General features: G+C 36.8%; 3 long non-coding RNA genes across 7 annotated transcripts; all 3 read right to left on the bottom strand.

The window, feature by feature from the left end:
- Window positions 1–2,088: 2,088 nt before the first annotated feature.
- Window positions 2,089–4,039, bottom strand: LOC130703255 (uncharacterized). Its single transcript, XR_009004611.2, has 11 exons — window positions 3,815–4,039; window positions 3,617–3,732; window positions 3,356–3,539; window positions 3,168–3,300; window positions 2,993–3,105; window positions 2,825–2,916; window positions 2,717–2,770; window positions 2,580–2,652; window positions 2,468–2,526; window positions 2,250–2,407; window positions 2,089–2,168 (listed from the first exon to the last, which is right to left on the bottom strand). It is a non-coding gene; the product is annotated as an uncharacterized LOC130703255 (long non-coding RNA).
- A 394-nt stretch (window positions 4,040–4,433) lies between these two features.
- On the bottom strand, window positions 4,434–4,977 carry LOC130703257 (uncharacterized). Its single transcript, XR_009004614.1, has 3 exons — window positions 4,864–4,977; window positions 4,697–4,797; window positions 4,434–4,640 (listed from the first exon to the last, which is right to left on the bottom strand). It is a non-coding gene; the product is annotated as an uncharacterized LOC130703257 (long non-coding RNA).
- A 1,090-nt stretch (window positions 4,978–6,067) lies between these two features.
- Window positions 6,068–10,726, bottom strand: LOC130703251 (uncharacterized). 5 transcript variants are annotated; one of them, XR_009004596.1, is made up of 16 exons: window positions 10,582–10,709; window positions 10,409–10,512; window positions 10,193–10,341; window positions 10,012–10,123; window positions 9,502–9,647; window positions 9,327–9,426; window positions 9,187–9,227; window positions 8,994–9,102; window positions 8,775–8,938; window positions 8,585–8,714; window positions 7,388–8,513; window positions 7,232–7,325; window positions 6,914–7,018; window positions 6,787–6,842; window positions 6,412–6,674; window positions 6,068–6,318 (listed from the first exon to the last, which is right to left on the bottom strand). It is a non-coding gene; the product is annotated as an uncharacterized LOC130703251 (long non-coding RNA). The 5 variants fall into 5 exon arrangements; XR_009004597.1 differs by having other exon boundaries at window positions 6,068–6,674; window positions 10,619–10,726; XR_009004594.1 differs by having other exon boundaries at window positions 6,068–6,674.
- Window positions 10,727–13,886: the final 3,160 nt, after the last annotated feature.

Genomic DNA, 13,886 nt, shown 5'->3' with positions numbered 1-13,886 from the left:
TTGCATCACTTCCACCTATCACACTTTACGTGAGGACGAGGAAAAGAGTCTTTCAGATGTTGATGGAAGGATATAGGTAAGCCATACTAGAACGGTATGTTGATAGTCACTCAATTCGAATGTGAGTGGTTTGATTCTGAGTTGAATTCCACAGGATCCTTCTGGTATCCTAAGTAGTCTACCATCCAAATGTACCAACAATGATGATACCACTTCAAACTTCGAGATTAATATAAAAGACAAACATTTCAAAAACAAATTATCGATTACATTACACTATTTTATTTTAGTTTTGAGTTGCAATGTTTGTTTATATCTTATCTAACGACAAAGAAGTATTCCTTCCAAGGGACCACATTCTGTTTGAACGGCCACACAAGTCTGGTTATGTATTGTTGGGATTAAGTGTTGAGACCTATGGTGACAACAAGACAAGTCAAAACACGACTACGCTTTGCCCGTCAATCCCGTCTTCGTCTCGCCCGTCGCCCCGTCTTCGCCTTGCCCATCGCCCCGTCTTCTCTTCGCCCGTCGCGCCACCATCGCCTCGTGGTCGCCTCGTCATCGCCTGTTTTTCATGGTATCGTTGTATTTTTTTCGAAGTCCAACACGTATTCCTCAATTCCCTCCAATCCGTATTCCAGTTTCACGTTTTCCTTGTCAATTAATTTCACGTCCTCCAGCTGGATCAACGCGTCGAAGATCGTCGTCGGAAGAGCAGACATCAGCTACGAATCTTGGTGGTATCAGCAACATCAGCAGTGGTAAGAAGAATTTCTCATTTTTCTTTCATTTTCTGTGGGGAAAAGAAAAAAACAAAACAACCAAAAACAAAAGCAAAAACAAAACAAAGAAAAAAAACAAGTTTTATAGTTCTGTTGTCGTGCAACGTGGCTGTGTATGTTGTGATGTACGCTTTTCGATTTAGATAAAAATGGCGGATTTTTCCATGTTTGTTTTTGTTCTTTTTTTTTTTGTAAAAAAAATTCAAAAATTCCTATTTTCTTTGTCTGTGTTTCACAAATACACAACGTTGTCTGAACTCTATTTTGTGCTGCGGCAATTGTTTATTTTTCAATGCTAAATGCGTCATTGCCACCACGATCAACTTGCAGGTCGGAAAAACGAAAAAGGAAAAAAAAACGAAGTCGGTTCTGTGAAAAGAACACCTGGGTACAACTGATGGTCTGATAGAAAAACCTCCGTCCGAGAAAAAATGGGTAATCGGGTATCTTAGGTATTGGAATTCGGAAAGGCAAGTGGCCTAGGTCTTGGCTTCGATATTTTGAGCCAGTGAATGGTCAGGAAACAAAAAGGAGGCTTGTTTTTTTTTTCCAAGTTCAAACCGTATTCCTAAATTCACTATTAGTAATAGTAGTATTTAAATATGTGAAATAGCTCAGTGGTAGAGCATTGGCTTCAGAAGCCGAAGGTCTAGGGTTCAATACTCAGATAAGCCAGGCATGTATTTTTCTTTTTTTAGAACACGTTTATTTGTCGAAATAACGAAAAATGGCAAAAAAAGGAAAAATTCTTTTTCCTCGACGATCGGATGGTCGGTAGCATCCCAGAATTTTTTCTGGGACGACCACGCCAGCGTTCCAGATTTTTCTGGGCGCCAAGCAATAGTAACCATGCTGGGATTCGAACCACAGACCTTTCGCACTGTAGGACAGCACGCTACCGATACGCCATAACTGTTCTTACATAGATAGTTATAGATTTTGATAGCTATGTAGTTATACGTTAAATTTAAAAAATAAGCACACTAAAAATGGAGAAGAATAATTTAAAATATTCCCATTAACTGTTTCCTTACACAAAATGAATTTTTCCTCTATTCAGGTAAATGGGTTAGCAAAATAACCACGTAATCAAATTTTCAAACAGACATTTCAAATTCCAAGATGTTCTTGGATACGAATTTTGGTTAATTACATTGAGTTAACCCCAACTCTCTTCAACTTCAGTGGGCAAGGCAGCAAATCCAGTTTATCGCCGAACTGCTAATAGATTAAATTAGATCAACAAGTAATAAAAACTATTTAGGTCTTAACTTACTCAGCGCCTATCTCGACTAGCGAAACCCCTTGAGTCGAAGGGGCGCTAAAGTCGTAACTCAGGCCTGGGACCATCGCTTGCATGAATGACGGTACATCGGCCTTGGGCTAAAAAAAAAAAAGGATTATTAATTACGAACACAAGGGCAGAGAAATATAATTAAATAACCCACTGGAGTAGGTTTTTACCTTAGTAAACAAACACACTCTCCAGCGTTAGGTCCATCTCTTTCTTCGTCATCGACATTTCCCACGCCGCTCGTTCGACCAACACGATGATCATACTCTTCATTCTTCAATATAAGTTGGTAAGTCATAATTTACGACATAGTTGACGCCGGCAATATCTAAGAACAGTACAAACATGAAATGCGTAATAAACGAACGAAGAACCCATAAAGTATTACCTTAACTAATTAAGTATTAGGAATAACTGCAACTGAAGTCGTTCCCCACAGACGATGCCCTTAAACAGTTCCTTTTAATCGCATGTCACAACTTCCTGAATGTATTACTCACTTGGCTTTCCATCTTCCTTCAATTCATTGAATAGATTCGGGCAGCCTTTCGAGGTGTGGCCAGCTTCATGACACTAAGGGGAAGGTTGCTTTTATCGTAACGTGCCTGTCATGCTTAATTTTAAGTACACAAGTTACCGTCAATGATAGCAAGCAGATAAACTTTTCTTGCGTTCATGGTATAAGATGAAACTAATGGCAAATAATAATGTAATAATGGAATGTAGAAAAATAATATTACCATACATTTATGATCTTTCTTAATGGCCATCTGGCATGGAGATAAGAGAACGAGGACCAAGGCACCACAATGTCTTGTTCACAACTTGTGATATTCTCTAAAATTTAGAAGAAAAAATACAAGGACTCTGCACGGAAAGAATTACTTCTTATAGTTCCTTCTTAATAACGTACCATTCATTTAGTAATTTGAAAAGGAGTTTCAAATATTAGGTATTCTCAAATTAAAGTTTCTGGTGGTGGTGAATGTTAACAATGTTTTCTTGGGGAAACATTCACTCCGCCGCCTGCATGATAAAATGTTAAATTTTAGATGACTTAATCAATGAATATAAAGATAGCCAAAGACCATGCCCTTAAACAGTTCCTTTTCAATGCATGTCACAGCTTCCGGAATGTATTGCTGATGCTGCTTTCCAACTTTCTGTCAATTCACTGAATAGATTCAGGCAGCCTTTCGAGGTGTGGCCAGCTTCATGACACTACGGGTAAAACCATATTAAAGTAATCACACTACAAATACAAGAAAACACTTACCTTGTGACCCCAGACAGAAAAAAAGTAGATCAATTAAGCCAATCTAAAAATGTGCCTTTTCTTTTGTTAGTAATGCAGATGGAAGTTTTTGTCCTATTTATTTCTGTCTTGGACTGTGGGGTCCAACGATAAAAAACTCTACATCAGCAACAATCTTTTCTCAGTGCTCAGAAGCTGCAAATGTCTTGAATGAAAAAATTTCAATTAACAATAATTTTAAAAACAGTTGTAACGCCAAGCATTATTAAACGTCTCGACTACCTAAGGATAATAGCTGGAACCACAATGTTTGTCTCCACAATCCTGTATCGCAATGTGCCTGTCGTGATTACTTTTAAGGACACGAGTTGCCGTCCAAGATAGCAAACAGATAAACTCTTCTTGCGTTCATGGTATGGGATAAAAATAATAGCAAAGAATTATGTAATAGTGGAATGTGGAAAAATAATATTACCATACATTTATGATCCTTCTTAAAGGCCATCTGGCATGGAGATGAGAGAACGAGGGCCAAGGCACCACGAATTCTTGTTCACAACTTGTGATATTCTTTAAAATTTAGAAGAAAAAATACAAGGACTCTGCATAAAAAGAATTACTTCTTAAAGATTCTTCTTAATAACGTACCATTCATTTAGTCATTTGAAAAGGAGTTTCAAATATTAGTTATTCTCACATTAAATTAAAATTAAAGAGACATTCACTTAAGTATTACTTTACCATTGCTGCCTCATGTGTCCAATATTTCGCGCGTCAGATGCACGCCACCAATCTCACACACGACACAGAACTAGAAAATGGCGACTGATGCCGGTTATCAAAACTCAAGCAGCGTTGCAACACATTTCAAAATGGTCGGTGAATTCAACTCGAGACTAGGGCTCGGCCCCGATCGTCTTTGATCGGGGCAAACCGCGGTTTTTCTTTTTTTTTTTATATTTTTATTGTTGAAATTTTAGTGATTCCCAACAGACTAATTATCACTAATTGTTGTGAGCGTAGAGGCGGTCAACAACTTGTTATAAATCAAATTTCCTTTGTGTCTTAAATTAAAACATAACTTTTTAATTTTCTCTCGCACAGGAAGATACTAAGCAAAAACCAAATGAAAACAGAGAGATGGCTGGTTGTCTTTCGGGTTTACAATGGTTAGTTTTGTATTGTTGGGTTACGTAGGGAATGTTGGTGTAGTTATAACAAACAATCAAAGTTGTTTCGCAGATTGGATGGGAAAATGGAAAAGATGTGTCCCTAGTTAACCCCAGCCACCAGAAGTGTCACGTCACTGCAAATACACAGAAAGAAATTGAAAAGTTATTTAAAATTGAATACACTTTTTACCATCAGCATGACACTGCAACACATAGCTCTAGTAGATTCTACGAAAAATTTATCCCATAGTAGAGTAGATCTTGACTTAAGCGTAACACGAATGCCATCACCTAAAATTACAAAACTTAGATTACATGCCAGCATAACAAAAATGCTGGAAGCTAGATTTGGTAAACCTTGAATTTATACCGCAGACTACCCACCAAACAGTGTAGCCATTTATTGGTAAGGAATCAAGTTTGACTTCACTCAAAAGCTCTCGGTATTCAAGAAGTTAGGCTTAAAAATAAGCCCGACAAATAAGCTAGACAAAATAAGCTTTCTCAAACTACTGTTGACGCGCCAACACGATGAACAATGAATTTATACTGACAGACGACCCATCAAACAGTATAGCCATCTACTGGTAAGGTATCAAGTTATGTTTCACTCAACGGCTCCCGATGTTCAAGAAGTTAAGGCTTGAAAATAAGCCCGACAAAATATATAAGCCCGACACCATGGGGAATGTATTGTTTCTTCTTATATAAAACACCGCAACAAGTGTGACTAGTGAAAATAACATATGGAAATACATAGGATTGATAAGTTTGATGTTTCACGCTAGCGCTGTAGCGTACTGGCGCGCCAGTAGTTTTTAAATTCGGTGTATTTCCAAAACGGTTGATGTTATGAAAAAAATAGCAATTTTCTCGGAATCTTCATTAAATTTTGAGTATATTCTGTCATTTTCAAGCAATTCCCACGATGGTCAATTTTTGACGGTTTTGGAGGCAATTTTCCCACGGTCCTTTTCTTCGTTTTTCTCCATTTTGTTAAGTTAAATGTCAAAACAAAGCCGATATTCGTGATCAGCGTTCCATTTCGAATCGAAATAATGTATTTTAAACTAAATTAAGCAAGGATTACGAAAATTAATATCTTTTACACGTGAACCTTATGGCATTTGAATGATTAAAAGTGATAGTTGCTACAGCCCTTACGATCGCTGAAACCCAATAAAGAAAACTGAATATCGTACCAATAGGTGGCTATAGTGTTTGGGGGACCGTCAGCAGAAGAAATTCCTGATACAAAGTTGTTACTCTTATTTTATTTGACTCTTAATACTGTTAAATACTATTATTTGGTGCTAACATACAATTTAACGTAAAAATGTTGGGGATATGTTTTAGGGCATTTTCCGCTCTTAAAGTTAGCACTTGAAACACTTAAATAATTTGATAAAAACTTAATATGTTTAACAGGAATAAACCCGTTAATAACTTAGTATTGAATAAAAAAAGTCACGAAAATAGTTGTTAAACTATTAGTTAAGATTGACTATACGTTTATTATTGTTGATGGCAACAGATGGGGGAATTCAACACAGATGCTGGAAAAGAAAGGAAAACAACACATTTCTATATATTCATTTTGCAGCAGATAGCGAAATTTTCAAGAAACGAAAATAAGCTTCACTACTATCAAACGCTAATTCTCTCCTATATTCAAGCTTACTTTCAAAATGTAAAAAAAGTTACTAATGGATTATCCACTAATCAAGCTTACCATAAAACTGAAGTATTGTTTTTGTTTTTTTAAATTAACGCCAACTAACTATGTCTGTGCTTCTTGTAGTTTGAATAAATCTGTTCAACCAAAAACGTCAAGAATCCAAGTCCAGTACCAATGCCTAGAATTAAACCATAATTTCTTAAGGGCAAAAAAAACTTGATTATCACCTTGATTCGTCATGATGTTCATCACGTAGATCATATGAAATCCAAATGAAGTAAAAAGACTTCTTTGCTGCGCAATATTGCTTACTTCTTTGGGTTGGCTGTTTGATTGTGAATCAATGGTAGACGGACTCAAAGTGTTCTTCACATTCCTTGATATGTGGCACAACAAGGCTAAATCCATCCCCACATGTCAGGAAAGTATAGTCCATCATTGCTACACGATCCATCGTTAAGTAGAAAGAGTTCGCCACGCCATCGATACCCTTACAGAATTTAAAAATAAAAAAAAACATGATGCACATAAGTTATCTGCTGAAATTCAATGCATAACCCATTTTTCCGCTAACTCATCATTTATGAGTTGATACAACATACCCTCATGCGTCCCGTACATATTGGCAATAGTTTGATTAATTAGCACGAACGAATACCTGTGGAATAAAGAGGGTAGTTTTTAAAAATAACAAACAACAAATAAGCAGACAAATTAATTCCAACCTACGTAAAGTTTAATTTTTGCTGCTAGCCATTCGACCAAATAACGGTCCGATCCAGTCCAAGTGTAGGTGCCATTCGGTCCTCGCTTTTAAGTATCGAAAGGTGGTAGCTAAATCCGAATAAATAAAGAATAATAGATAAGTTTCGTACAATACCATTTTCACTAAAGAATAGGACATTTAGGACATGATTATTTCTAACAAGAATACATCTACACTGGTACTTACATCAAACATTTAAAAATTGAGGTGGCGACCAGTAAAAAAAAAATTGACCATATCACTGTCAGATAAAGCGTCTCAGCGTAGAAACAACTGTGTACCTTGGCATTGAGTGTGTCGAAGACTGGATTAGAAATACATTCCTTGCAACGCATTGGCTGAAAGTTTGCAAACAGGCTGTTGGAATCGATGAGTCTGAATAAATGAAAATACAATCAAATTTAAACATTAACTATTTAGTTGTAAATGTCAACTACTTGATCGTTGAAGAAGCACAATTTCTCCATTGGGCGCCCTTTGATATATCAAGGCCTTTTAAAGTTCACGTAGTAAAGATGTCAGACAAAATTCTTCTGATTCTGGGACTACTATTTGCAATTATCTTGAATAACTTTACCAAAACTGCAAGTTCACTCAGCATAACCCTGGCAAAACAATTACGAAATGCAAATTAAATTTTCCCTACCTACTGGTGCTACACAAATGGTTGTTGAACATAGACAGTGACATAATTTCCATTTCCGAGTCATTTCCTTGCAGACCGTGACAAAAAAAGCTTTATACCGTGATTTAAAATTCTTGTTTTGTTTTCCTGTCACAATATCATGTGACTAAATTATTACAAGCTGTGTTACCGACCCCTAGATAGCGTACCATTCACCTCACTTTTTTACCGCGAGATGCCACTATACGGCGTACCATTCGCCTCACTTTTCCACCGCAAGATGGAACTACAGGTCGTACCATTCGAATCACTTTTTCATCGCTAGATGGCACCGTTTGGCGTTCCATTTACCTTACTTTTCCACCGCCAGATGGCACTATTTGGCGTACCATATACCTTAAATTTCCACCGCTAGATGTCACTATTTGTCGTACCATTACCTAATATTTCCACAGCTGAATCTCACTTATTGGCGCTCCTGTTCAAACTGCAAACGATTTGCACAGAACTTGATCTCTGCATGTCAAGTTCTATAGCCGCTGTTCAATACGAAACCGCCATTACGCCCCGGTATTTGATAGCGCAAACATATTTAGTAGATGCCAACTTATTAGAGCAATCTGGCGGTCCAAAACTGTCAGATACCGGAACATATTGGCGATTTAGTAAGGAATGCCATCTCGGGAACTTAAAGCGCGTAGCTTAAGTTGTTTGGCATACATTACTGTTCCTGATCTATAATGATAGCTCGTGACAATTCCTCCACATATTATCACAGACTTGAAAACCGAACTGTAGGAGAATTTACACGCCGCGCGGTGAATTAGAATGGCCAGTTCACGAGTGGGTGTTACAACTACTGGCTTTTGCTCCAGGGCATGAGACGCATCTGCAACACTTTGTTCTAACAATGTTCAAAACCGTTCCAAGTACGCCACCTGCATGATAAAATGTTAGATGCCTTAATCAACAAATATCACAGCACAAGCAAAAATATTGGCAAGAATACCTGCAACTGAAGCTTTCTGAAAACGTGTTGGTTTTCTGTAGCCAGAATATTTAATGTTTTGAAGTAGTATTTAAAGCAGGCCAGCTTCTTCGAAGGGTGTTTTGTATTGAGGTACATCTTTACCTGTAACCTAAAGCAGACCCAATATATATTTTCAAATCATAAAAAACAGTTTTGAGAAATGGCTTACCTGAAGGATGAATCTATCAAAAGTGTTAAAGCGTTCTCCAAAGACGATGCCCTTAAACAGTTCCTTTTCATAGCAGAATGTATTGCTCGTGCTGCTTTCCAACTTCATGTCAATTCACTGAATAGATTCGTGCAGCCTTTCGAGGTGTGGCCAGCTACATGACACTAGGTGTAAAACCATATTAAAGTAATCACTCTATGAATACAAGAAAACACATACCTTGTGAACCCGGACAGAAAAGTAGATCAATTAAGCCAATTAAAAATATGCCTTTTCTTTTGTTAGTGATGAAGATGGAATTTCCCGTCCTATTAGTTTCTTCCATGGACTGTGGGGTCCAACAAAACAAACACAAGTTAAAATCGATTAAAAAACAGTTGTAACACCAAGCATTGTTAAACGACTTGCCTACCTAAGGAAACCGCTGGAACCCCAATGTTTGTCTCCTCAATCCTGCAATGATTGAAATGACAAGCTTTGTTCATTTCATTAATTCTCATTTTGAAAAAAGTACAAAGCCTGACTGCGTGGTTAAGCCGTTTGAGTTGATACCTTTTATAAAAAAGCAGGAAGGTTGCCATTGTCGCTCTGTGCCTGTCGTGCTTACTTTTAAGAACACGAGTTACCTTCAATGATAGCAAGCAGATAAACTCTTCTTGCGTTCATGGTATGAGATAAAAATTATGGCAAAGAATAATGTAATAGTGGAAATATAATATTACCATACATTTATGATCCTTCTTAATGGCCATCTGGCATGGAGGTGAGAGAACGAGGGCCAAGGGACCAGGATCTCTTGTTCACAACTTGTGATATTCTCTAAAATTTTTGGCGCGTGCAGACTGCACGCGTTAAGCCAATCTAGAAATGTGCCTGAAAAAAAAACTTCCCGATGAGCCACGGTTTAAGGCGCCTCTTGTGGACGCAAAGAGCATTACGAGAAACTTTATCCATCGCAGATTAAATGTTTTAAAACAAATTTAAAGTAATCATCCAAATCAAGGTTTAATAAAACAAAAGGAAAAACGCCTAATACTTGTGGAAGCACACTTATGTTGTGCAGCAGTAAAATGTTGGCGATAGCAGTAAAATAAAATAAAATAAGTAGTAAAACAAGTTATTGAATAGAAGTAGATTCTATTCTATAACTTCGATCTAAATATCGCACCAATAGATGATTATACCGTTTGGCGGACCTCAAATAGCAGAAAGTCTTGTTTGACAAGCCAATTGTTACCTGTCACTGACGGTGATACCTTGCGTTTAAACTTGTAATGGATTCCATGTGATTTGAAAGTGCCATGACATAGAATCACTCCATTAATTCATGAACTTTTCTGCTACCAAACCTGCCATCCGAAAAAAACAAAAACAATCTCGTTTCATTTAGAATTGAAAAAAAATCAACATTAAGTTACCCACTGCTAATGACGGCCAGAGGTAGCAATACAGGCGATAGCGTATTGAAGATTTGTCTTCACTCAAAACCAACTTTGCCCCTTTTTCTACACAGTTCGAAATTGACACTTATTTGCAGTATTTGTTGTTTCTTGTTGCACGAAACTAACTGCACTTCAACGAAGAATTATTTGATTTACAAATGTCTCAGGAAATTTCAATTACCAAATACTCACCGTTTCTTCACCCAGCTTTAAAAAAAGTAAGATTCATGGGGCCAACACCACCAGTAGCCGCTAGATCTAAATTCTTGAAGCCACGTACACATATATGACAAACCCTAAAAAATGAAAAATGATTGTTGATTAAAGCCCAAATGAAGAATACCTACACAAATACTTTTAATTACGTGAAAAAGTATTCGCAATTAAATCATATCTTCATACCAAAAGAGTATGAACATGACATGCCAGCTTAAAATGGTGTTGTTCCAATCTTTCATTGTCCATCCATGGAATGAGAACACACATGTGACTGCACTGCTTCAATGGGGGACTTTGTCTGAAGTGGGGCATAGCAGAAAAAATTAGCGGGAACTACTAATGAAGCTGCGTTGCCTAGCCGTTATTTATGTAATGGTTTTAACATGGTGCACAACGAATTTCATTTTCGTGATCCTTGTTAAATTTTGAATGTAAAACATATATATTTAAATACATTTATATCAATAAATTGAGACATTATTAGTTTAAAGTAAAAGTTGTGGACCGGGGCCTAAAATGTCTATTGTACCTACTTTTAGAATTGAAAAAACTCAAAAACCATGAAGTCTACGTAAAAACAAATTTCATATTCGTGATTCTTATTAAATTTACAACCTAAATGATGTATAGTTATCTAGTTTTATTGATTTTAATTGTTTTAGGTAAAAGTCGGGCTTATTTTCTAGTCGGGCCTTAAATTTCTAGCCTACCTACTTTTAGAATTGAAAAAACTCAAAAACCATGAAGTCTACGTAAAAACAATTTCATATTCGTGATTCTTATTAAATTTACAATGTAAATGATGTATAGTTATCTAGTTTTATTGATTTTAATTGTTTTAGGTAAAAGTCGGGCTTATTTTCTTGTCGGGCCTTATATTTCTAGCCTACCTACTTTTAGAATTGAAAAAACTCAAAAACCATGAAGTCTACGTAAAAACAAATTTCATATTCGTGATTCTTATTAAATTTACAACCTAAATGATGTATAGTTATCTAGTTTTATTGATTTTAATTGTTTTAGGTAAAAGTCGGGCTTATTTTCTAGTCGGGCCTTAAATTTCTAGCCTACCTACTTTTAGAATTGAAAAAACTCAAAAACCATGAAGTCTACATAAAAAAAAATTTCATATTCGTGATTCTTATTAAATTTACAATGTAAATGATATAAAGTTATCTAGTTTTATTGATTTTAATTGTTTTAGGTAAAAGTCGGGCTTATTTTCTAGTCGGGCCTTATATTTCTAGCCTACCTACTTTTAGAATTGTAAAAACTCAAAAACCATGAAGTCTGCGTAAAAACAAATTTCATATTCGTGATTCTTATTAAATTTACAATGTAAATGATGTATAGTTATCTAGTTTTATTGATTTTAATTGTTTTAGGTAAAAGTCGGGCTTGTTGTTTTGTCGGGCCTTAAGTTTCTAGCGTGAAATGAATGGAATGATGGATGATGAATAGAATGGTAGAAATTGAATTTTATGAATCCTATTTCTGCTGGAGGCCAACGGGGCAAGCAGTATGTGGTAAGTTAAATTTGAGACTCAAAATTGAAACTAGCAAGTATATGACATTAACAGTAAACTTACCACAACTGCAATTTGTTTCACAGTGATGACCCTGCCCGGCACTAATATTTAGATCACCGAAACGACGGATTTAACATCAAGAATGCGAATGGATTCAGTTTCGCACGTCGAAATGGTAACAACCACCACAAAATAAAAAACAAACAAACTAAAACGCACACTTTGTGCATCACTTCCACCTATCACACTTTACGTGAGGACGAGTGAAAAAGAGTCTTTCAGATGTTGATGGAAGGATATAGGTAAGCCATACTAGAACGGTATGTTGATAGTCACTCAATTCGAATGTGAGTGGTTTGATTCACAGTTGAATTCCACAGGATCCTTCTGGTATCCTAAGTAGTCTACCATCCAAATGTACCAACAATGATGATACCACTTCAAACTTCGAGATTAATATAAAAGACAAACATTTCAAAAACAAATTATCGATTACATTACACTATTTTATTTTAGTTTTGAGTTGCAATGTTTGTTTATATCTTATCTAACGACAAAGTATTCCTTCCAAGGGACCACATTCTGTTTGAACGGCCACACAAGTCTGGTTATGTATTGTTGGGATTAAGTGTTGAGACCTATGGTGACAACAAGACAAGTCAAAACACGACTACGCTTTGCCCGTCAATCCCGTCTTCGTCTCGCCCGTCGCCCCGTCTTCGCCTTGCCCATCGCCCCGTCTTCTCTTCGCCCGTCGCGCCACCATCGCCTCGTGGTCGCCTCGTCATCGCCTGTTTTTCATGGTATCGTTGTATTTTTTTTTCGAAGTCCAACACGTATTCCTCAATTCCCTCCAATCCGTATTCCAGTTTCACGTTTTCCTTGTCAATTAATTTCACGTCCTCCAGCTGGATCAACGCGTCGAAGATCGTCGTCGGAAGAGCAGAGACATCAGCTACGAATCTTGGTGGTATCAGCAACATCAGCAGTGGTAAGAAGAATTTCTCATTTTTCTTTCATTTTCTGTGGGGAAAAGAAAAAAACAAAACAACCAAAAACAAAAGCAAAAACAAAACAAAGAAAAAAAACAAGTTTTATAGTTCTGTTGTCGTGCAACGTGGCTGTGTATGTTGTGATGTACGCTTTTCGATTTAGATAAAAATGGCGGATTTTTCCATGTTTGTTTTTGTTCTTTTGGTAAAAAATTCAAAAATTCCTATTTTCTTTGTCTGTGTTTCACAAATACACAACGTTGTCTGAACTCTATTTTGTGCTGCGGCAATTGTTTATTTTTCAATGCTAAATGCGTCATTGCCACCACGATCAACTTGCAGGTCGGAAAAACGAAAAAGGAAAAAAAAAACGAAGTCGGTTCTGTGAAAAGAACACCTGGGTACAACTGATGGTTTGATAGAAAAACCTCCGTCCGAGAAAAAATGGGTAATCGGGTATCTTAGGTATTGGAATTCGGAAAGGCAAGTGGCCTAGGTCTTGGCTTCGATATTTTGAGCCAGTGAATGGTCAGGAAACAAAAAGGAGGCTTGTTTTTTTTTTCCAAGTTCAAACCGTATTCCTAAATTCACTATTAGTAATAGTAGTATTTAAATATGTGAAATAGCTCAGTGGTAGAGCATTGGCTTCAGAAGCCGAAGGTCTAGGGTTCAATACTCAGATAAGCCAGGCATGTATTTTTCTTTTTAGAACACGTTTATTTGTCGAAATAACGAAAAATGGCAAAAAAAGGAAAAATTCTTTTTCCTCGACGATCGGATGGTCGGTAGCATCCCAGAATTTTTTCTGGGACGACCACGCCAGCGTTCCAGATTTTTCTGGGCGCCAAGCAATAGTAACCATGCTGGGATTCGAACCACAGACCTTTCGCACTGTAGGACAGCACGCTACCGATACGCCATAACTGTTCT

This window comes from Daphnia carinata, chromosome 6 (assembly GCF_022539665.2).
Source record: "Daphnia carinata strain CSIRO-1 chromosome 6, CSIRO_AGI_Dcar_HiC_V3, whole genome shotgun sequence".
Lineage (NCBI taxonomy): Eukaryota > Metazoa > Arthropoda > Branchiopoda > Diplostraca > Daphniidae > Daphnia > Daphnia carinata.
The sequence above is the reverse complement of the archived record's forward strand: the minus strand, read 5'-3'. Positions and strand labels throughout refer to the sequence as shown.